The sequence below is a fragment of the Mustela nivalis genome, assembly GCF_964662115.1.
Source record: "Mustela nivalis genome assembly, chromosome: 11".
NCBI lineage: Eukaryota > Metazoa > Chordata > Mammalia > Carnivora > Mustelidae > Mustela > Mustela nivalis.
In genome coordinates this window covers 84,839,578-84,864,893 of record NC_139030.1, presented here as the reverse complement: position 1 = coordinate 84,864,893, position 25,316 = coordinate 84,839,578, and the positions used below count along the sequence as shown (strand labels likewise).

Below are 25,316 nucleotides of genomic sequence, written 5' to 3'. Positions count from 1 at the left end.
GACTTGGTATTGGCTCTACTTCCTGGTGGGCTATGGGTGGCCAGATGCCATGGCCCGGGGCTGGAACTGCAGCTGGGCACTCTCATGTGCTTCATTTCAACCCTTCTGGGTGGTACTCTGCCCCAGAGGCCATGGGGACTGATCCAGCTTGTGCAAAAATGGGTTCCCTGCAAAAGTCTGTAGATGGATTGCCAGGCAGAGCAATGTGGTCGGCAGCAGGCTCTTCCAGCTGCAGCTTGCGGGTTGAGGGGCGGGGTGGAAGGAGGTCTGCTGGGTAGGCAGGGGGTTGTCATTTTTAGACCATGACTAATAAGAAATCTGGATTTTCTCAGTTGTAAAAACTCTTCCCACTCTTCCCTTTCCCTCTCCATAAGGTAATTGCAAATGTCTAGAGCTCTGGAGTTATTTTATGTTCTCTTTTGATGGCCTAAAATGAATTAGAAGCTGGAAAACATTGTACATGGGAAACACTATATGTGTATTGTGTATTACATCTTAGGCTAAATGTTATTTGAGAACAAATGGTTTAAGGGAGTTTGAGCACACAAAAGAGGTTGGCAGTCATTTTAAGTCCAACATTTGGCCCAAATTAGCAATTTTCAAATATTCATGTTTATATTTGAATACAAAGATTTCTTATTTCAAACCAATTGCTGCTGATCAGTAGCATAACTTCAAATTTGTTACAGCTTACAGGAATGAGGAAGGGGGCAGAGTAAAATGGAAATTTTGAACTTGAAGTTAGAAGATCTCTATTCTCAGTTCTTCCATTTGCTAGCTGTATGACCCTGGGCAACTTATTTAAGTTCTCTTCCCCTTAGTTTATACATCAATAAGATAAATGTAATAATTTTTATCCTATAGGGATATGGGGAGGATCAGGAGAGATTATGAAAGCAAAGGTGTTTAGAAAACCATAAATTCTGCACAAGTGCTAATTATAATTAGTGGGAATGTATATGGAGTTGGTGACAGAGCCTAGGAGGATTCAGGTGGCTTTGTAGAAAGGGTCAGGAATGAGTGAAAAACAGGAATATATAAAGCTTTAGGCAACATGGCTGTAACTGAATCCAATTCGTAGTTCCAACGAGTATTTTTCCATGAGTCTTATATCCCAAAAAAACGACATTCTTTTCCCTCACATTCTATGATTTTTATGTAGTTATTCACCTCAAATGTACTGGCATTGAAAAAGACATACTTTTGCTCCATGGTCTACTTCCCTTGGAAATCATTATCATAGCTTCTGGGTTTATCTCTTAGAATTTTTTTTTTTTTTTTAGCTTCTGGGACTTCAGGCAATGCCAATGTGCTTACACACACACACACACACACGCACGCACACACACACACACACACACACACACCAACAAACTCAAAATTCACTTCCAATTCTACAACAGGACAGGTATACAGAATATTCTACTAAAGCCATCAAACACTGAGTGTAGTCGCAATGTTAAGAATTTAATGCAAACTAAACAATTTTACCTGTATATCTCTCATGACACTGCAGACTATACTGACAGAAATCTGTGTGTTAGGACATGTGAAGGAAAGAGTCACATGGCCAAGTTAAATCCATGTTCTAAAATCTTATGCATTTCTAAAACTTTTCTATTTGCTATAGGAATCTTGTATCTATTATGATGTTTCAAGCCACAAGTAACAGAAGAATCCCCATTTAATCTGGACATAAGAAAATTTAATATATAATGTAGGAAGAGTTTAGAAGGGAGTCTCCAGGTTTAGTTTACCAAGGCCTAGGCTTGACTTCTCCATGATTTTTTTTTTTTTTTTTTTTTGACTCTGTCTTCCTCTTTGTTGATTCCATCCCCATGTTGTTAATAAGATGGCAATAGCCACCCTGGGTTTCAAAACAGGACATGGAAATCTCCCAAGGGAGAAAAGAGACTACTTCTTCCAGTGTCTCCTTTGAAGTGAGAAGACATTTCTTTGAAGCCCTGAGTAGAATTTGTCTTATGTCTCATTGGCCAGAAATAGGTACCTGCCCATTTGTAGACCAATACTTGGCAAGGAAAATAGAATCCCTGTGTTTGGATAAGGATAAACCAGGATTACCCCTGGAGTTGGGGGTGGGGTTGGTCGCCTTTCTCTGAGTCAAGCAGAGACCTGAATGAATTTGGGTTCTTTTTTTTTTTTTTTTTAAAGATTTTTTTTTTTTTTTTTTTTATCTGACAGAGATCACAAGTAGGCAGAGAGGCAAGCAGAGAGAGAGGAGGAAGCAGGCTCCCTGCAGAGCAGAGAGCCCGATGTGGGGCTCGATCCCAGAACCCTGGGATCATGACCTGAGCCGAAGGCAGAGGCTTAACCCACTGAGCCACCCAGGTGCCCCTGAATTTGGGTTCTGATAGGATGGAAAAGAAGGAGAAATGGGTTAGGAAGGCAACCCAGGATATCTACTCTTGGTTTCTTTCAGAACAGATTATAATGTGTAACTTAGAAAGTTAATCCATTGCTGAGAGAAGTGGTACTGTATGCAAAGTGCCATAAATAAGAGCTCAGAGAGAAAAGAAACCAATATGGGTGAGGAAGGAGTGAGGATGAAGGTAAGATGAGGTGAGAGAGTGGTTTTCCCATTCCCTTTTTAAGAGCAGAACTGGAAAGCACATCCTTCAGATGGAAGGATCCCCATGAAAGTTTGGTAGAGACTTTTGATGTAACTTTCTTGTTTCCTTTTCATGGACGGAAGAAAAGTAGAACTCTGAGAAAACATGGCCGAAAGTTGTGAGAAGTTATTTCAAAATTAAGTTGTAAAAGAGGAGAATCACAATTTCCTATGCTGAAATTACCACAGCTGGCAGTTGGGAAAAGCAATATACGTTTTTGATTCTACCTTAGCTTAAAGTCCAAATCAATCCCAAGGAGGCTTTAGCTTGGACGTAATTACAATTCTAGGTGATTTGGAAAGAATTCTAAACAAATCCTGAGAATAAGACTAAAAAAGAATAAGACTAAAGAAGAATAATGCTGTGTTTGATAAAGTAAATATTATTTACTCTTTTTATATGCCTTTAAATGTGGCTTATATAAAAGCTTGATCCATAAAACCCACTGACTTTATTTGTTGCTATTGTTCAATTGGAGAACTCATGTTATATTCTTATGAGGAACAGTTTGGTAGAAGGATCCCAATTACAATGCCATCTAGGAGAAAAAGCACGCTTCCATCTTGTATTGCTACGCAGTCCCACAGTTGGGAGATGAGGCGAGGATCATAGGGGTGAGTAACATCACAAGCTTCTCTCTTTCTGTAGGTGTTCCTGCCCCTTGGTTTGGGGATGTAATACCTCTGCAGCACAAGTAGTCTGCTTCTGCTTAACAAGGGTCACCTCCCCAATACTCCCTGACCCTGCCTTGATTTCTGTCCACTTATTGCTAAATCTGCCTCATTGAAGATGACATCAGTGGAACTTTGAAGCCTCTCTTCTTCTTTCCTCCAATCAGAGTCACTTCATAAATTGTCCTTTTATTAACTTAACGGGAAAGGCCCTGAGATGTCTCTACTTTGCATAGTCTTTCTATGTAAGGCTGTTTTCTCACTTAGCCACATTTTGTGTCTGTCTATAAGACAGACCTCTTTCCAGGACCTGTTGTTGGTAAGATAGTCTTGATATACCTCGTCATCAGATAGTGCTCATGATACTCTTCAAGAAGACAAATGGGACATTTCCAGCCATGGGCTGGCCATTTATATGGCATATTCTGAAGGTTGACAAGGGACTTTGTGCCCAAAGAAGACTCAGGTAATATTCAGATTTCAATGTGGCAGGAGTAAGTGTAGATAAACTCTAGCAGTCCTTAAGCAGGGTCCCAGTGAAATTGTTAGGTATGCATGCTTGTATTCTAAGTCCTATTCCTAATCAGTTGTTGACTGGCAACGTTACAGACTATGGAGTGGAGAGTGAAGGAAAGTGTTCGAGTTCAGGCACCATTTTGGGGATTCATTGCCAACTTGGGTCAGCCAGAGGAAGATGCCACACACTAGGGAGTGGAAGAGCCAGATGAGTTTTAATAAAGTAGCATGAAAGAGGAACTTGGCTGAAGTTAAGTTTTGTTAGGGATGAGCTGCAAGGTTATGGTTTTGTCATGGGTATTTAGACACAGGCTTGGTAGGTATTCAGAGAGGCGTGTCAATGGAGGCTGCATGTTTTTCGTCTGTCTCCTAATGATGATACAGGAATTTGTAGATTAGTTTATTTTTTCATTCTCAGTGAGGACTCTGTTGGGAAGATTTCACATCTGTTTAATGTGAGGTTTCCTTATGGAGGAAACCCAGCTTTTCCATAATTTCTAAATATCATTACTCTCTTGGTGAGTAGTCTTTTGCTTTTGATAATATTTAATAATAATAATGATGATGACGATAGCATCACTTATTGATTTTCTATTTTGTGCTAAGTATACCTTATATATCCATATTTATTTACATCTTTTTAACTCTCACAAAACCCCTACAAGACATTATTATTCCCATATTTTGAGTGAGGAAGTTGAGACTGAAGGATTTGCCTGAGATCCTACAGTGAGTGGTAGAGGTGGGAAGTGGGCATGGGTTTGTGATCCTCTGGAGCCCTGACCCACCCAATCAGCCCCTGACTCATGAGGTAAAATGAGTATCGAGTCCTTGCAACCCCCTCCAAAATGATGTAAAGGACAGAAGATGATGGTTATGTCAATGGGTCTTTCACAGTTTAAGGATTTTCATATAACCCCACAAATAGCTCATAATTTGATTTCTTTTTGTAGAAGATGATAATAATTCTATCATTTTAAAACATCAACATTTAAAAAAAATTATTATTTAAAAAATTTTTTAAAGATTTTATTTATTTACTTGACAGAGAGAGAGAACACAGTAGGCAGAGAAGCAGGCAGAGAGAGAGAGGGGGAAGCAGGCTCTCCACTGAGCAGGAAGTTCGATGCGGGGCTCCATCCCAGGACCCTGGGCTCATGACCTGAGCCAAAGGCAGAGGCTTAACCCACTGAGCCATCTGGGCGCCCAACATCAACATTGCTATCTGAGAAATATTGTTTCATTCCAACCCTTGTGGCTGAGGGGAAGTCAAATCAACATAACCTAAATTATATTTTAGAGTAGTGATTAGATCAGATCCTATACAGAACAAAAGGAAGTGAATTTAAGGCTGGGATTGATGGGTACCATATGGCCTGAAAAAGAAAAAAAAAAAAAAACCCAAAAAACAAAACCCAAAAAACTAGTAACTTGTAGCCAGAGAAGTTTAAGCTTGAGTGTCAACCAAAGTTGGACAAACCAAAATTTTCATCTTGACCACTGCTCTCATGCAGATTCCTGTCTTCTTTCTCCCGTGTAATTACTTAGTGTTTGAGCCAAGAGAATGAGGAAGGGGGATGGGTGGGAAATATCAATGGAGAAGAACAGATGAGAGGTTGAGTGGAAGCCTCGTTGAGGTTTGAGGGAAATTTTGGCCCCAAGTTTCTTTACATTATTTGTGTTTTGTTTCAGGCTTCATGGTCCTAGAATTAAAAAATATGTATGTGTGTGGTGTTAATGTGTTTAACAGCATGATTGATTTAACAGATACTCAGTAAGACCGACCAGAGGACCACTCTCTCAGTAGCAGCACGTCAAAGCTGAGGAACGCGTTTCGTTTCTAGTAGCCAGTGTATGAGTAGAACAACAACCTCCACAGCCTTGCCCCTTCCCCACCCCCACAACCCCCCGGCCTGGTTTTGCTGATGAGCTGTGTGTGATGTCTGGCAAGGGTGCCATTAAGAGAAAGGGTAGCTAGGGAACAGGCAGCACCATTACCCATATTACTCTAAATTGAAGTATTGGAAATATAAATAAAAGATTGTCATGACTTTCTTGGTTTTGGAAGAAAAAAGCTTTTCAACAGCAATGTTCTTCAGTTCAGCTTCTGTTTTCTTTGCCAGCAGCAACTCGAGGAGAATGGGTCTTGAAAAGGGGTGGGGCGGAAGTGGTGTCGCCAGTGGAGTCTCATTAGTCAGCAACTGGAATCATCTGGGGTCAATATGCGGTGTCCCCACACCATGTCTCCATTGCCACAGGCCCAACATTGGGCCCCGAAACACATATTGAACTCTCAGATAAATGCAGAGGAATGACTTGTCAAGCCAATTTCATGGCACAGAGAAAGCTTTGACTCTCCTTTCGTGCATAGGTGATGTTTGATTCAGGGGGAGCCATGGCTTTCTGCTTCCCACTTTGGAACTGAGATCATCAGAATCATTCAGCTCAACCTCCTGAAATCTAAAAGGTATTTATTTAGGCAGAGGCAGGGAAGAATAATTCTGTAGTGCACTCAACCTGCCTTTGGCTTCTGCATGGGTCAGGTGTGTCCTGGACAGGGCAGTGGGGAGCCGGGCAGGGACTGAGTGCTTATCCCCGGAGCGGATGTGGCAGGAAGAGCTGATGGGTCCCAGTGGCTGGAGACAGTCTTGCCTTACCGACTGGCAGGGAATCCGGGATCGTTATCCACGCTACTGGCAGAGCTGTGCCATTGTGAAAGCTAGAAAAGATTTTGGAGATGATTTTAGAACATTCTTTTCATTTCATAGGCAGAGAATCAGGTCCACGGAGGATGAACGACCAGTCTAAGAACACAGGGCCCTGGGTGTGGAAGCAGGAAGTGGTCTCTGCTCTCCTGGCCTCAGTTTCTGGGCTCGGTCCACCATGCGGCTCCTTCTGGGCCCCCTGCAGCACTTACTCCACAGGTCCCTGGAATTTGCTGAGTCCTGGTTGTGCCACAGCAGAGACTGGCTGAGGGCAGGGGGTCCTCAAGAAAAAGCTGCCTTAGAGGGACCCCTATGAGTAGCAGACAAGCTTGGTTAGCACCTTCCAGGAGGTAAAAGAGAATGGAACCAATTACATGTCCAGAAAATTGGACCCTTTTCCCAGTCCCCCCAACCCCACCCCCACACTCCATTCTCTGGTCTCCAATGGTGTATGAGTTGCTTGTTAAATTAATGTTTGCCTGTCTGGAGTGCCAGAGGAATAGACATTATAGGCCAATTAGAGATAAAAATCAAACCAACCAGAGTTGTCCTTTTAAAAATTAAAAGTCCTTTTTATGTGCTGTGGAGGTGTCGGCATTATCATAAAGACTAATTAGGACATTTTACAACATCCTGGTAACGGGAGGAAACAATATTGTTGGTAACTTTAAAGATTATTAAGCATCTTTAGCACTTCAGGTCAGATATTTAAGACGCTTTCTGCGCTCACCTGCTGTTGCCTCTAGGAAGTATTTTATTGTCTCATAAGAAGAAATGAGCATTTTGAAGGCATAAATGCCTGGCTGTAATGGACGGTCCTTCACTTTGCAAAGCCCTAAAACAAGGTCTCCAGGAAGAGCCGGCTGTGACTCGAGATGAGATTTGTCAGACAGAATTCATCGGTCTGCACGGAAGGCACTTTCCATCTTGGCCACCTGGAGAAAAGAAATCTCGAAGGCAGAGATCAGGAGGAGAGGTTGTTCTGGTGTTGGCAGCAGGAACAAGCAAACCAGACAGTGTGTGTTCCTATTAAAAATGCTGCTTTTCATGTATGGGCAGATGCTTCTCCTACATTCTAGCAGACAGGTTCAAAAGCACTGAAGGAAGGAAAGACGGGGGAAATTGGGGGCCCATGGAGTGTTTTTGGAGGGGGGAGAGCATGTCTGTGATTTGCCAATTCCTCATAGAAACCACTGTGAATTGGAACACATTCTTTGGAACTTGATTGAAGACAAAAGGCTTGTGGCAGATGCGAGCTGGATGCTTAAATTACATGCCATTGTCATTTAAAGAATTGCATATTGTCTTGAAATTCAAATGTCCTTTAACAAATAAGGAAATCGTATCAAGGTCAGACAAAGCAGAAGGGTAAATTTAAGTGTCACAAAAGTATCTAAAGCTCTTAAGATCTATGCACAGAGACTTCCAGAACGCTAAGGAAATCTTTAAGTTCCCAATGGAAGGCTGTGCATTCAAGTGTTATTTATCTGAGAGGCTGTTTAGAAAGGCTTTCACATTTTCAGCAATTTTAATTGAGACTAAAACCACACAATTAGGCTTCACTTAGTTATCAGTGAGAACAGTAGCTATTTACTTTATAGTCTTAATGATATAACAAGTGTAAAGAAAACACAGGACAGAGTTAAAATTTAATTCTAGGCTTTGTGCACTGGGATTTTGCCACATGAACTATTCACATTAATCAGGGTTTTTTATAGTAAGATTTCAGAATAGGGTTCTGAAACTTTACCATTTCCTGCTGACTGGTGTGCCCCACTCCAGTTTTCAAACAATTTCTCTTTTTAAAAGGCCATTTAAAAAATTGTAGATATAATGCAATCTTATAAACACAATCTAAAAAAAAGTCTCCAGCATCTACCACCCACACAAACATTGTTAACGTCTTTGTGTATTTCTCCTCACCTTTTCCCCCTTATGAATCACTTTATTTAAGATTTATGTAAATTGTAACCACAATATTTACACAATTTTATATCCTGCCCTTTTCGCCTAATATATTGTAACCTTTATCCATGTTAGTTTATGGTATTTGTAAACATAATATTTAATGGCCTCATAATCTGTTATTAAGTGAGTATGTTATAGTTGTTTAGTCCTCTCTTTTAGACCTGTGGGCTGTTACCAATTTTTTGGAGAGGTTACACACCTACTAAGAAGAGAAATTTGGTTTGAAATCCTTCCTTAGATTGGTGTTTTACTGACAATCTGGATTGTGCTTAAGTTTTATTTAGTCGGTACGAATCCTGTTTCATCTTGAAAACCCTTAGCTAACTTAATAGATCAAATGGTGTTTTGGATTAACTTGCATTTTTTTTTTTTATTACAACTCAGACTCTTTTTTTCTGTATTTTGTCAACTAGCTCTGTATTTCTTTAACTATGAAGACTTCTCAGTTTATCTCTTTATTTCAGTTATGTTATCTTAGTATATATGCAGACCTAAGATTTTTATGCTGTTAAATCCGGGTAGCTTCTCTTTGTGGCTTTTTCTAAGCCTTTGAACTTAGAAATTCCTCTTCGCCCCAGAGGTTTGATAAATATTCAGTTCAATTGCCTTTTAGTTTCCTTCTGTGGTTTAATTCTTTTATGTTTTACACTTTAGTGCATCTGGTATTTATTTTGGTGTGTGGTGTGAGATATGGATATAAATTGTTCTTGCTTCCAGACTGCAAACCTATTTTGTTGATTGAATCCCTCTTCTTTTTGATTTGTGATATATTCTTTTTCATATATCATTTTTTTTTTTTAACTTTTAGGTTTTAGATATTTTTCATAAGAAAGATACCAAAAGCCCTTGGGATTATTCACTTTTATTTATGTATTTATTTTTGCATCGTGGCTGGTTACTTGGACCAGGTAATTATGTGGCACTTTGGAGTCAAAGAGATGGGATAATTGTACACAATAGACCATGTAACATAGGGAGCCCCCTCAAGTTCTAGGAAAAAGAAAATTTAGATCACTCTTTCTGAATGAGGGATGCTTATCCGAATCACTTATGGAATATTAAAAGATATACAACCTTGGGAGCCACCACCAGAAATTGTCATTCTGTAAGGTTTGAGCATCTCTGTTTTTAAAAAGTTGCACAGAGGATTTTGATGTGTACCCATTTGAGAACCATGGTTCAGGGCAGGGGTCAGCACACTATGGTGCACATGCCAAATCCAGCCTGCCACCTGTTTCTGTATGGTCCATTACCCAAGAATTTTTTTTTTTTTTTAAATATTTTAAATGGTTGAAAAAATAGGAAAAAGGATTTCACAATACATGAAAATAATATGAAATTCAAATTCCAGTGTCCAAAAATAAGGTTTCATTGGACTACACCTGTGCTCATGTGCTTATGTATTGTCTTTGGCCATTTTACTGCTACAATGGCAGAAAGTTGAGTAGTTGTGACAGAAACTGTATGGCTTGCAAAACCAGAAATATATACTTTCTGGGATATCACAGGGAAATGTGTGATCTTGGCCTAGAGTCATGAAATGAGAATCAGAGTTCCTTGATTCTAGGGTATGGATTACTGAGGTGCTATCCCAGAATGGTCAGTTGTTCATTTTATAAACAAAATTACTATAGTTATATAAGGTTCTAAGGGCAAGAGACAATGTTGAAAGAGATTTTAAATTGCAGGTTTTCCTTTTCTTGCAACAATGTGAATCTAGCACCTTGAAATTTTGTTACAAAGTAGCCAAAAATTCTGTATGAAATAAACCATTCTAAATGCATAGCTGAACTGGGAGGAAAGGGTAATTTTCAGAGCCTTCAAACAGCCATATTGCTGATATGGAGGCTGGCAGTTGCCCTAAGGGAGTCTTCTGATCCCTGGTAATCACTTGGGAGAACAGGACACAAAGCTCTGGGCCTGTGCAAAGTAACGAGTTGATTTGTGCACCTCTCTTCCCCACTGCCAGTACTGGGACTCTTGGACGACAACATCCTTACTAAGAGAGTGACCTAGAACAAAAAAGTACGCAAACAAAGAAACTTGCTGTCTTGGTCTTTGGTTGAGAGTAAGGAAAAATTTTCCCCCGAGAATTCATAGCAAATATAGCTCTTATGCATATTGGGGGCCTGGGCTTACACAACATGTAAGGTGTGAAGACACCAAGAATTTAGTTTCAAGCAGTTTCAAGCAGGTAGTGCCTGGCCACATTAAGTCTATATTCTCTCTGGAAGAATAAGCCAGTCAACACATGCTTCATGTAATCCCCACATATAAAGTTCCAATGGACATGAACTCACACAACAATAGATAAATAACAAAATGCGTGAGGAACTAAGGCACCATGAGTGACAGTCAGAACAAACAACCAGTAGAAGTCGTCCTGTAAAGACTTCAGATAAAGGAACTACTAGGTACAGAATATAATGTTGTTGTGTTCTCTCAGTTTAAAGAAGTAAAAGAGTAAATCAAGAGTCCGAGTAAGGAACAAAAGACTACTCAAAGTGACCAATGGATTGGAAGAAGAATGAACTAGAAATAACTGTTCTAGAAATAAAAAAACCCCATAATTATTAAAATAGTTTACAATGTCAGTTTAATCAACTGTCTACTTCCAGGAGAACAAAGTAACCACCATAAATAGGTTGTGTAGGTACAGATAGAGTTTTGGAATGAACAGCAGAGAGCTCTGAAAGACATCCTAAAGAGTTTGGAACTTCTTCTATGTGCCATGAAAAACCACTGATATCTCTTGAGGAAGGGTGGTGATGGTGGTCATGTGGGGATTCAGTGTTCCATCATATTTAACAAGTAGCCTATCATCCTTCAGAGTACATAGATAGACACCGTCTTAAGACACACAGGAAACTTATATGCAGTAACAATGTTTCAGGGTAAAAATAGGGGGCAAATGGCAAATTCTGCCCATCACCAAAGGGACAAAGCAACAAATTAATGTATATGTTGTTTTTGCAAACATGGACACTGAGAGGCAGGAAAAGGAAGAGTAAACGCCCAAGAGAGGATGATACAATAAGCTAAGATGGTTGAGACGTTTTGTAGGAAGATAGGGATTGCAGCAGGTGGAAGAAAGAGGTAAGTTACAAATGGATGAGGGGGAGGAAGGAAAAATAGTTGACAGTGAATACATTAAGAGGTTATTGATTGAGCCTGAGGACACAGAGCATCAGCACCAGGGAGTTACCAGTAAGCCAATGTTTTATGGATCCTGGAACATCAGTGCCTGGGAGGAAAAGAAGTTTCTCTCCTTTCTTCTCTTCCTTCTGAAGACTGGAGCCTTGATTTTATGATCCTTTCTAAACTCCTTCATTAGTCTTATTTCCCTAACATTGCATGTCTTTCAAAGTCCCTCATGAACCCATTATTGGGATATTCATAGCTCTAACTGATGTTGTTACTATTTTGGCATTGCATCTCCCCTGCACCCAACACCCTGTTCCCAACTTCTGAAGCCGAGTTTTTTGAAAATTGGCCCTAACAGCTCCAAGGAGAGTCTCTGATGCTGCTTACATCCTGTGTTTTCTTCCCGATCTTCATAGGTTAATTTCATTGTGAGACAGCATGCAATTAATGAGACTTATTATGTTAACGAACATACAAGTTATTATTTAATAATTATGTTAGCAATGAAAGCAGCTATGGGTTAATTGTTAAAATTACTATTAAAATAACAAGCGGAAGTTTGAATTTATGCTGATAGTTCAATTAAAAAGAGATTTAAAGAGAGAACGGGGAGCAAAAGACTGGTGTGTAGGAAACAAAGTATGTGTTTATACATGTAGAAGGTTCACAGTTATCAACCTCACCAGTAAATGTGGTATAAGAAGGATTTTGACACAAAGAGGCTGTGTGCAGAATAATCTTAGTCATCTTTTCGGAAACACAAAACTGTGAGAAAAATACTCAAGGTTAGAAGGAAACCAATGGATAAAATTTTGGAACCTTATAATAGATGCTAACGTTAAGGTCAAGAAACTACTGACATAGAATAAAAGCCATGATCAGAGCAGGTGGCTTGCTCTCTTGGTCACTAAATAGCCACTGACTTTTGACAACTCATTTTACCCTCTTAGGATCTCAATTTCCTCATGTAGAAAGAGGCTTTAAAATTCTTTGGAAATGAACATATGTAGAGGCATTGACTGCACACATCCAAGTAGCCAAAGCTATTTATCTTTGCTAGAGGTGGCCTCCAAGTATCAGGGAATCGTGTGTGTGTGCGCGTGTGTGCTTGTGAGTGCTTGCATGTAGACCCGTGCAGACCTGAGACTGTAGGCAAAACTCTATAATCTGTCTATTTGCAATGAGAGATCTTTGTAAATGGTTTGCCTTAAAATCTCCTTATTAAGACAACGCATTGCAAAAATGATTCGTTGCTAATGGCAGAGCAGTCTATGAGGGCATGTCTGAGTTGGAGAAGGAGAGTCATGATCAATAAACTGTGTCTGTCTTGGTCAGCCTTTTCCAGTCACTATTGGATTTTTTCATTTTCTTTATTATTATTAAATTTAGTTTTTATCTTTTTACAAAAGATATCCATTTTACTATGATTTTCTTCTTTTTGTTTGGCTTGGTCTCATAGACTATTGAAAGAGGAGGGAGTCTAAAGCTCATCTAGTCCAACCCTTTTATTTTACAGATAAGAGAACTGAGGACCAGGAAGGGGTAGTTATTTGTCCAAACTTAGAGAATCAGTTTGTAGCAAATTGAGAACTAAAATGCCAGCCTTTGACTCTTTGTTGCATGTTTTCTCTGTTCTATGCTTTTCAGGACTTGCTAAAAGATACATCATAAATATCATTTTATATTGCTAAAGCACTTTACAATTTTCAAAACGCTGTCCTATATATCATCCTACTGGGCCCTTAAAGCACCCAATAGCATAAACTCAGATGTTTTTGTCTGTATTTTAGCAAGAGAAGAATCCTGAAATTCACTTGTCCAAGGTCACATGATTAGAAAGTGCTAGAAGTGTCAGGAGAAGCCACTCTTTACGGGTCCAGCTTACTGCTCTCAGGTTGCTCCAGGATGTGGCAACATAGTGGATGAGATAACAATAATTTATTTCAAAACCCCAAAAGCAACTTTATATTTCCCTTATAAAAGTTTTTTTTTTCAAACTATCAATTCATCACATCTGAAGAATTTCCCTTCGGCATATTTTGCACTGACCCTACGCAATCTATGTGATGGTGAGGAGAAGCAGACGAACACTTGAGGTGTGAACAGCACACCTCCATAAAAACCGTTTTGTGCACTATGCAGGGATCAGAAATCTCAGCCCTGTGATGCTAAACAGTGCTGCCTACGAAGCCCTGAGCCCTGAGGCTTAGAGGGGTATAAAAAGAAGAGTGTGAAAAATGTTGAATATTTAGAAGACTAAGAATGGAGAAAGGAACCCAGGAGACAGAGGTTGATGAAGAGGACCCAAAGGTGGGTATAGGATTTGTGCCACCAGCCATTGCCTGAAGGGCTCATGGAGGGTGGGAGATAACTGTGTCAGAGGCTCAACACTGGCTTTTAGAATGACCCCTTTTCCTACCCTGTTGTTTGATCCATGCCCTGCTCCATTTGGGATGGCCTATGGTCATAACCTCAAATGAGGGATCCTTCATTCAGGTTCTTCCAGGTCCTGGTAGACATGGCCAAAATTAATAAAAGTAGTTAATCATTATTAAGATTAGCTCCTCATGACAAAGCTGACATTTACTGAGAGTTTACCAAGTGCCAGGCACTTGTTCTAAATGCTCCATGGTTATTGATGTAGCAAATTCTCACAAGTCTATGAAATAGTTTCCTTTTACAGATGGAAAAATTGATGTGCCAAGGAGTGAAGTATTTTGCTCAGGGTCACATAGCTAGTAGTCATTGGCAGAGTTGGGATTCAAACCAGAGTCCTTGGGATTAATCACCAGGCTACACAGGTAAATGTCGAGTAAATAGTAAATGATACTAGAAAGGATTGATTACTTGGCCCCTATAATGACGTCATAGCTTGCTGGGCAGGCTGCCATGTTCACTGCTTGAGGTGTGAGCTATGTGCCCAGGACTGGCCATTCCACACCCAATATGTCAGATTTCTGTGTTGCTGTGAAAAGCTCCTAGCTGAGGGCTATTCAAACCACGGCTTCCCCAGCAAGCCGGTCTCCACGTGAAAGAGACTGTGCCAGTCTCAACAGAAGTGTGCTGCGGAGTGTGGGCATGGCCTTCCAAGGCCTTCACCACCAGGTTCCAAGGACCTGTGCTGTATTATGCCCTTCAAAGGTAGAGGTAGAATCGGTCCTGTATTTGTTAGAATCAGGCCGCGGTTATTGGCAGCTTTCTGTGAAGGAGGAAAAAGGGATTCGGCACAAGAGTAATTCTCTGTCCTCATTGATTTCAGAGGATGTTTACTTGTAAGCGTTTCTGCAACTTTCCTTTGCTCTTTTCAACAAATTTACAGTGGAGGGGAGAGATTTGCTCCATGGTGACTCCAAAAGAGTCCTGCAGAACCTTGAGCTGCCAAGGTCAGGAAATAGAACACGTGTTGTTCTTCAAGGCAGCTTTTTTTTTTTCCTTTTTTCATCGGATCAGCGGTCATGCAGGAAAAAGGGCCATGGCCAGGTCCAGAAGCAAGGATAGTGGTGGGAAATATCACAGCTTCCACATTGTAGCTTGTGATCAGAGCAGCTTAAAAAAGTCTGTTTTATTAAAACAGGGGCCAGGCATGGAGAGTTGGCTTCTGAGTGCTTGGCCTGAGGAAGGTCAAGTAGGATCAATGCCATTGCTTCTGCTGCAACTGTTTTAAGTCATTATAAGAATCATGAAGCTAATCAAAGCTGAACAATAGAACTGAAAACAAATAGAAACCATCTACATTCCAGGTTAGAACACGCAAGGCTCTCTTTGTTCTGCTAGGGTGATTTGCCGTTTTATAGATCACAGGTCTATGATGATGCTGAATACTATTTGAGCCTATCTAGCTGCCTGGCTCTTTTAGGAGACAATCGAGGAGGAAATACTCATCAATTCATTCCTAGGAAGACATTTTCAATTAAAAAACCAGCCAAACAAGCATACAACCCAATTAACCAATATCCAAAGAACCTGAACATCTCTATCAGTAAAATCCCAATTTGTGGAAACATGCATTTGGAAATTTGTGTTTTCCAGATCTAAGGAGCGGGGGGAGGTGTGAATGTTATTTGGCAAATCCAGGGCATTGGTATTAGCTGTAAATATTAAAAACATGGAATACGATTACTTTCCCTTTTTAGTATAGCATAAAGGGGCAGAAAGCTGCTCCCCCCCTGCCCCCTTCCAGGGTCCTGTTTATAAGTGACTTCAACAGAAGAGGTGCTCTTTGCTGTCCAAAGCCTAATGGACTTCTCTGCTGCTTTTAAGTCAGCACGACATAACACAGCTGGAGGGTGGCGGGCTTGGGGCAGGATCTCCACTTGCTCATGGCCTCTGGCTCTTCCTTTGATGTGTCCACTTCGGGAAGTGTTAATAGGAGCTACTAAAACTACTGCAGTGTGGGTGGAGTCTGGGGGGGATATGACTAGGTAAGCAAGGATGTGGAGCTTGGTGATAAAAAGAAGCGGAGGGTTACTGACCTTGGACAGGACCAGTGGTTATCGCTGACCGTTGGAACTCTGGAATTAGATATGTTTCTGTTTGAATGACATTCTCTGCTCCACACTAAAATAGGTGAATGGCACCATTAGGGACAGGGAAGAGCCAGCAGGTTCACAAACCATATTGCTTGTGTTTGATCCAATGCAAAGGGTGTTTCTTCAGGAGATTTGCAGGATTGAATGTCTCAGGGTTTTTGCCATTCAGAGAGCATCCATGTGGAGATGTTGGCTTCCTATCACACTGGATGTTGGAGTATTATTTGGGAACGCTTGGGTACTCAAATGGCTTTGTCTGCTCTGACAAGGATAAGGTGTAAGACTTTGGATGTGGAATTTGGTTTAAGACCTAAGAGGACCTGAAGTTCCTCAGTGTTCCTGAAATAGAAGCTCAGAGATTGTTACTGTCTTGATGATGTATGCCTGAGCATAGATGGACAGGAAATTGGGATCTCTCCCAATTCCAGCAGAGGGAGAAGCTGGGGCAGTCTTTGCGCCTGCTCCTGGGCAAGGAAGCCTCCATGCTGGTTACTCTGGATCCCTGGCTACATCACAGAGCGATCTACACCTATACAGAAGGTGGGCTCTTCTTACCATTTCTCATGCTGCAAATAATTTCTCCTTTTTAGCTCTGTTTAATATCTGGGGGAAAAAGTCTTAAATTAAATCACATATACAGCAAGAAAGTCTACCAATTTTCTGAAAATTGAATTCAACCAAGGTGTTATATAATGGTTAAACTATAAATGAACCACATTTAAAAAAAAATCTAATGAATTAATTTGAGTTAGAACTAAGGCAGTGCTGTTTTTAACTTTTTATTTTGACATAATTGCATACTTTGAGTAAAGTTGCAAGAATAGTACGAAAGTCTGCCCAGGTCTTTTTCATCCTCAGTCCCCAAATGGGAATATTTTACCATTTGTGTTTTCTGTCTCCTGCTTTTTCTCCATCTTTCCCTCCCTGTCTCTCCCTCTTGATTATTTAAGAAAAAGTTGCAGCCCTGATGCTTCTTTACCCATAAGTTCTTCACTGTGAGTTACCTGAAAGTAAGGATGTTCTTTTATATAATCATAATACAGTTATCAAAAGCAGCAAATTAATATTAACACTATACCATTATTTGATCTATAAACAATACTCCTTTTTTGTCAGTTGTCCTAGTGATGTTCTTTATAGCAAAATAAAATTTCAAATCATGCCTGGCATGTAGTTGTCATGTCTCCTTAGCCCCTTTTATTTGGAGATAGTTTTCCTAGTCTTTCTTCAAAGCAACGCATATTTAAAAGCATCTAGAGTAGATTAAAGGGGAGAATCAAAATATGGTGGCGACTATCAACTTTCCTTTAATCTTTGTAATAGAATAATAGAATTTTTAGCTGGACGCATGATCACCTCCTGAAAGACTACATTTCCCAGCTGACCTCTAAAGCTACTCGTATGACTAAAATCCAGGGCCCTGGGAAATGAGTGGAAGTAATGTGTACAATATGGAGTAGAGATGTGCTGGTGGTGGTGGAAATCCTCTCTTGGACCATGAAACTGATAAACAAGATATCCCTGAAAGTTACAAAATAACCATACCAGCCCCTGGTAATTTACCAGATTATCCCCTCTCGTTATTCCTCTCAGAAATTTAAGAACTTAAAAACAAAAACAAAAACAAAAACCCCACCGTACTGTTATCAGACCTAGGAAAATTGGTAATAATTCTTAATATTATCAAGTATCCATAGCCTGGTTTTTTTTTGAATGAGCAAACTAAAATTCCACGAAATGTTATTATTTTAGGTCTTATTATTTTGGGTCTCTTTCTTATAGCATTTGTACTACTAACTTGACCAATGCAGTTGTCTAAACCACTATCCAAGGAATTGTTCAAATTTCCTGGAAATATTTCTGCCAAAGGAGGAAAAAAGCACAAGAGTTAATTTGGGAACAGTATAGAAAAGTGAACATGTGCTTATTTGTTGTTGTTGGTGGTGGTAATTTTATCAAGACTGGAAAATTTTCACCCCTTTTATGTTTTTACACAGTTTTTTTAGTCATTATATTTTCTCATTTGCATTTGTGTCAGTCAAAGCTGTATTCTCTGAACTTACAAAAACTGGCTTTGTTCTGCAAGTTCAGTCTTGGAGGAATTTGGGGTTGAACGATCTGCCCCTGCAATTTCCACATGTCGGCATCAGGTGGCAGTAGAGTGACATATGTTCTGAGCAGCTGGTTAACAGGGGTTTCACTGGTGACCTCAGTATGAGTTTCTGAGCCAAAATATCAGACAATAACATGATACATTGATTTTAAAAAAGGCAATACAAACAGAAGAAAATTAACTTCATAGAAAATACAGGACTCTCATGTACATTTTTCAAGTGTACTTTAGCATAACTAAGCTAAAATGATGGTCATGATATTAAACTTGCAAAGACTTTATTTCTTGTTTCTTATTTCTCACAGGACTATTCCTAATACACCTCTTAATTGCTTTCTTCAAGTAAGAGAGTTCTCTTCTTCTCATAGTCTAGACAAACGTGTAGCCTTTCTGGTCAACTAAAATGACCTAACATGAACTTTTCACTTTAGCTTGCTAAAATTCCTTTCTTATTCCTAATATTTATGAAGAGGGGAGAAATTGTAAACAATTATCTTTTCAACCTATTCCAATCTTGTGTTCATGAGTTAAGCTACACATGGTATCTTGTCACTTAGAATTCCTTCCAAATTTTCTTTCCCAAAATAACACAGCTTGGGAAGGTACCTGACCTATTCTGCATACAATAGTTCCATACTTAATTAACAGTCTTGTTTAGTATCTGGGTTATCAAAGATGACTCCCAGAAGGAAGCCAGAAAACTGAACCAAAGTGAACAAGACTTGGGTAAGTTTCTGTTACTTGTATAAAGAGAAGTGATCTCATGCATTGTCCTCTTTCCCACCAACAGGGGCTACAGACAGAAGGAGAAAGGGATTTCCTACATCTTTAAGTGAAGATGTGAAGAAGCCAAGATGGCCTTACTTATAAGGCTTATAAGGTAGGATACATCTGGTGTAATGATGTTGCTTGATCTCTGTCCTGCGGGCATTGTGTCATTGTAGACACCATTAGGGCCCTTTGCTTCCTGATGCATTTTGTCTGGAATCACCAGTGTCAGTGGGACTAGAAATAGTGAAATGTTCCTAAGTTTGGGCTCTGAAATCATTTCAGAAAATTAGAAAATAAAATGTGCAGTTAGTTTTTTGTCCCACCCAGGAACAAATTGTCCCTGGAAGGCTGCTTCCAGTTATAGGTAAATCTGGACCTACAGCTCTTTCTAAAACTTCCATTATAGTATCTTTTGAGTTTTTTTGTTCTCTTTCTATACCGACTTCAATAAAATGAAAAGACATTGCACCCACACGCATACCTGTATGTATATATATGTATCAGTGTAACTCATAGCTTTATTTACATCAAGGAAGTATATAAGAGGCATATAAAGATATAAAAATAAAATGAGCTATTCATTTGTGAAACATTCATTGAGCACCTACTGTGTGTCTAATGCTATATCAGGTGATATGCCATCAAAGATGAAAAGAAACCTACTTCCATAGGTTTGTGGTCTCCTCCATGCAATACCTATTTTAGTTTTCAGAGAGCAATCGAGCGAGTGCATGCATGGGGGCGGGGAAGGGCAGAGGAAGAGGAAGAGAAAGAATCTTAAGCAGGCTCCATGCCCAGCACAGAACTGGACATGGGGCCCTGTGCGGGGCTCGATCTCACCTTCCTGAGAACATCAACTGAGCCGAAACCAAGATTTGGACTCTGAACAGACTGAGTCACCCAGGCACCTCCATGTAATACCTATTTTAAAGTGCTGAGAGTAGCCTAACAAGAGACTTAAAATATTACTGAGGCTTTTGGTTTTCCTTTAATTCTCAATTTTTAGAGGTATGAATCACTGAGCCATGTAACAGCTCTTAGTTTTTACTAGAATTTATCTTTAATACAGAAAAGTTAAGAGAAAATCTCTTAAAGTATGGGACTGAAACCCACCTGCTTTGTGGCTCATACCCCAGAATGGGCAACTTTCTGGACATGGCAAATCTTCTTGTAACAGGAAGCAGTTTTCCTAGGATGTTTTTTTTTGCCCCTGGGTAGGACAAATCTGGCAGAATTTCCTCACTTTGCATACCCCCCCAAGTTCTTTTCCATTTAGCAAACCTCACAACAGTGCGAGGAAATATTATTTCTATCCTCATTTTATAGAGAAATGAACAGAAAACTGGCGCACAATGTGGATTAATAACTTGTCCCAAGGTTACAAAGCTAGTAAATGCTAGCAAGGATCCAAACACAGCCTCACAAGGTTCCAAGATCTGCATTTTTAACCACTTCTCTCTACATTTCTGTTTTTTTTTTTTTTTCTTTCCCCAAGAGAGTGAGAGAGCCCAAGTGGGGGTGGGGTGGGGCAGAGGGAAAAGATAATTAAAAAAAAAAAGGACTTTATTTTCTTATTTTAGAGAAAGAGAGCATGAGCAGGGGAGGAAGGGTAGTGTGAGAGAGATTATTTTTAAAGATTTTATTTTAGAGAGAGAGAGGGAGTAGCAGGGGCAGAAGGAGTGGGAGAGGGAAACAGAATCCTCTCAGACTCTGTGCTGAGGGCAGAGTTCAATGTAGGGTTCCATCTCAGGACCTGATATCACAACCTGAGCCAAAATCAAGAGTCAGAGGCTTAACCAACTGTACTGCCCAGGTACCCCTATCTTTATGGTCTTAACTGAAGGGTGAGAGAGTGCTCATGGTAAGAAACACATCCCTGGAGCCCCTGGGTGGCTTAGTCTAGGCATCTGCTTTTGGCTCCGGTTGTGATCCCAGGGTCTTGGGATCCAGCCCCCCATCGGGCTTCCTGCTCAGTGGGAAACATTCTTCTCCCTCTTCCACTCCCCCTGCTTTGTGTTCCCTCTCTTGCTGTTTCTCTCTCTGTCAAATAAATAAATAAAATCTTAAAAAAAAAAAAAAAGAAACACATCCCTTATTTTCGAATTTCACTTCAATTCTACAGATTAACTCAGAGATCAGCATACCTAGGTAGTGGCTTAGGCACACTGGACTCAGAATTCTTATGAACTTACTATGGAGTAGAGGAGATAGACATACCTGCACGTAGCTATGCTGAAAGGCAGAAAGAACCAGCGCTGGACAAAGCTGTGAGTAAACTCTGTCAGCACAAAAGAGGAAGCAAGAGCGATTTGTCCAGACTTTAGTGTTGGAAGATCTCACTTGGAGACAACTGTTGGTTCTAACCGTGTTAGAATATTTGTTGCTCACTCTATCTTGGGATAGACTATCCTTGCTGGATAGTCTTTTCTCCCCTATTAGGCAATGATAGAGGGGCCAATGTCTATCAACCACCAGCAAATTCATAGATTTGCACTTGAGTTGACGTTTTAGTTCTCACCCTAATGGCTACAACTTTATTCTACTACCTTTATTTGAACCGAAGAGTATCAGGACCTCATCTTCTCATTGTTGGGTGCCTGTGAACTGGCTTACCCATTGAGTTTGAGCTCTTTTGGGGCAGAGGGAGCCTTCCAGCTGGAAGCCACAGACCCAGCCTGGGACCAGGCATTCACATGGTAGGTACTCAAAAGCAAATGTTTATGAAATGAATACATTGCAAACAGTTAACCCTGTCAATGAGGGGGAAAAAAAAAAATCTCATCACCTGCTTGTCGTATTGCCCAGTCCAATATACTTTTGACATCCTACCCTCCTAATGAGGACAGAAACTGTTCATTAAATAAATTAACCATTAAGTTGAGAACACGAATGTCAATATAGACACAGGCTGTTAATTTGCCAGTCACTGATGCATCCAGTGCCTGAAGGACCTCAGACCCTGCACATATGTTAAACAGCAGGCAATTGAAACATGGCTGGGAGGGGCTAAACCAATGCGGGGCTCACACAATTCGGTAGAATTATCCAAAATGTGATACTCTTCCCTCTTGAAAGATGGATACTCCTTGGCATCAAAATTTGCAGCTATCTAAGTGATTAGGCCTGTCTCTTCCCTTTGACTGTTTTATTTCCATTTTCAAGTAGATTGTGCTATTTCTTACTTGTAATTTGGGCTAATGTTGCCTTGAAATAAGAATATGATAAAGAAAAGGGGAAGAAATCTTTGATCATTCGTCATACTGTGGAAAATCTGACAGTGGCTTTTTATTAACAGATGGGACCCCGGAGAATTTCTCCCCCTGATCTTCCCCCAGTGCTCTGGAGTAGAGGAAAACAGCTTAGCAGGGACCTAACAGCTGCCGAATGAAGCCATTGGCATTTCAGTGAGGCTAAAATCTCTGCCATGCTCTGAGGGTTTTTTTGTTTGTTTGGGTTTTTTTTTTTTTTTTTTTTTTTGGTGGATGTTGCTCTTGTAGGCTGTAGAAGCATACGTAGCAGTTGAAGGATGATGGTAGTAGTGACATGTGGTGGCAAAAGCACTGGTCTTGGATCCAGGAGGCTTGAGGTCCAGCTGGTTCTGCCATAACCAGCCTTGAGAATTTGGAGGGAGTCCGTCCCTTCTCTCGGCCTCAGCTTCCATGTTTGTAGCATGCATGGATCAGAGTAGATAATCTCCTGGGTCTTACTCAATTCTGACATTCAGTAGTCCTTCTTGCCATGGAGAAAATAGACAAGAAGCTTAAAAGGATAGGTCTGGAAAGTTCTTGCTTGGGAACATACACAACTGTTATCTGAGAAGCGGAGTTTTTCCAAGTGTATTTGGCCAATATGAAGGTGGGGGAGAGGCCCACGGGGAGTATGGAATATGAAGATGTCTTTGGAAATGCATTTGGGAAACTGTTCATGTTCCTCCCCCTTCCCATACCTACCCATTCCCCACACAAATGTTAAAGCAATCTACCTAAAACATGAATTCATTAATATATTTTTTTCCTTTAGAATTGTAAGTGCAGTCAGGGCAGGGACCACAATTTTCTGTATTCCTTGTACCACAGTACCACAATGCCTTGCCCCGGACAGAGGCTCTATTAAAACTTGTTGCATGCATATTGAAAAATTTTCAGTGGTTAACTATAGAGATCAGATTTCATCCATAAATTCCTTTATGATATTGTCCCAGTTACCTCTTTACCTTCATCTTATAAAACCCACCTGAAGATACTCTTCCCTCCAAGTGTGCTACATCGTCCATATGACATTATACTATATTCTCCCAGGCTACTGCAATATTGATCATTTCTGTACATGTTACATTTGCCATGGATGCTTTTCTCTGAGTGTTCTTCTAGTTAACTAGTTCATCAAAACTCACATCAAATCCTGTTTACTCTGGAAAGCCTTTTTTGATCTCCCTCTCCCATTGTGACTTAAACGTGTTTTCACCATGTTTCTGTGGTTTTCAGCGCATACTCTACTTATCATGATATCATGCAGTTATTACCATTCCTGGCACACTGTCTGGAATATACTAGATGCTCATTTAATGTTGGTTTAATGAGTGATTCAATGCGTTAAGTTCTCTGCTCCCATTCCAGGTTCACATTGTGTCCACATTTTCTTTATTCCTTTCATGCATGAGGTCCCAGGGTCTCAGCTTTTTCTTTGTCCTAGGGTTCTACCAGTCCTCAAAACTTGGCTATAGAGTAGAAGTCCATTTTCTCCCCTCATGCCTCTTTGTTGGCTCAGTGAAAAGTCCACAGGCCCTTTTTGTGTGATGTTTTGACCACTTCATGGAAATAGAAGATAAAACTATCCAGCTGATTCTAAAAACTCACAGTGGCTTTCTCCCACTGTCCTCTTCATCCCTTTCTGTGATGATAACTGGAATCTCAGCTAGACTTTTACACTCTGATTCATGCTCAGAGCTGGAGTTCCCCAATCCTTTTGATGCCTTTGACCTCACCTTTACATGTCTTATGAACCCCAGTCTTTGTGATTGGTACCTCTTGGGGCTGAGGATATGGTGAAGGCTACCTATTGCTGCATAGCAAACAAACCCAGAACTCAGCAGCTAACAAACTTTTATTATCTTGCAAAATTTCTGAGGGTTATGACTCCAGAAGTGGTTTGGTTGCATGGTTTTGGCTCAGGGTGTCTTATGAGCTTTCAAGCTCTTGGCTGGGGATAGAGTCTCAGCTGAAGGATCCTCTTCAAGCTCATTCACACAGTTGTTGGCAGGCCTCAGTTCTTTGCAGACTCTTAAACTGAGATCCTCATTTTCTCACTGGCTATTGGCTAGAGACCTCTCTTAGTCCCTTGCCATGTGGACCTCTCCATAAGGCAGCTTACAACATGGCAGCCAGCTTCCTCCAAAGTGACATAGCATCGTTCTGCCATATGTTAGTGGTCATACTGACTCAGTCCTGGAACAGTGTCAGAGGGCACTACCTAAGAGAGTGAATACCTGGAGGTGGGTGTCATTGGGAGTTACCTTGGAGGCTGGCTGCCATAGGCAGAATTGGGGCATTTTGTTTTGGTGGAAAGTAACATTTTTGAGAACTCCCCACCTGGGATGGTTTTCAGTTCAGAGAGCCTCTGGTGTATTTGGGAATGATTTTTCTCTATGCATTTCTTTACTGATGTTTTGGAGTTTAAATTCAAACTCTTTTTACAATTTTAGATACATCATTTCAGCTGATGCAACTTTTGACTATTTGGAAGAAAGATGAGCATCCCATAGAATTAGGAGTGTAGAATGCAATCTTGGCCTTAAGCCATCATATTCCTAGACTGCAAATGGCAAACTAGAATAAAAGTTTCTAATTTCTGCTTTATAAGGAAGGCATTATTTACTGCACACTGAAGGTAGGTGTCAGGAGGGCAGAGAAGTGCCTAAGGCATGTTGAAATATAGATTTAAAAAAAAATAAAATCACCTGCTTTGTGGTTACTTCTATGGTTTATAAGGTGTACTTATGTATTATTCACAGAGTGATTTTCTAATTCGTTATCATAGAAATCATTAAGGAAAAATGGCTGCTGTTCTTCAGGACCAAATAAATACATTGACATGACAGGAACATTTCCGAGGGAATATATTTTGGGGTCAAAGGGTCAGAATGTGTGGTTGGATCGGCATACAACCATGAGAACGTAAGGTCTCTTGGTCCGTGCAGCTCTGCCCTGTTCACAGCTCAGCTACTGGACAGTGGTTTTTAAGGTAACACTCTTAGTATCCTAGGGGTCAGG

At 40.3% G+C, this 25,316-nt stretch overlaps 1 long non-coding RNA gene across 1 annotated transcript in view; it reads left to right on the top strand.

The window, feature by feature from the left end:
• LOC309843710 overlaps nucleotides 1-19,127 on the top strand; it is a 100,903-nt gene extending 81,776 nt beyond the window's left edge. The window contains exon 6 of the long non-coding RNA XR_014300302.1: nucleotides 19,067-19,127. This is a non-coding gene — a long non-coding RNA (uncharacterized lncRNA). The remainder of the gene's footprint in view (nucleotides 1-19,066) is intronic.
• Nucleotides 19,128-25,316: the final 6,189 nt, after the last annotated feature.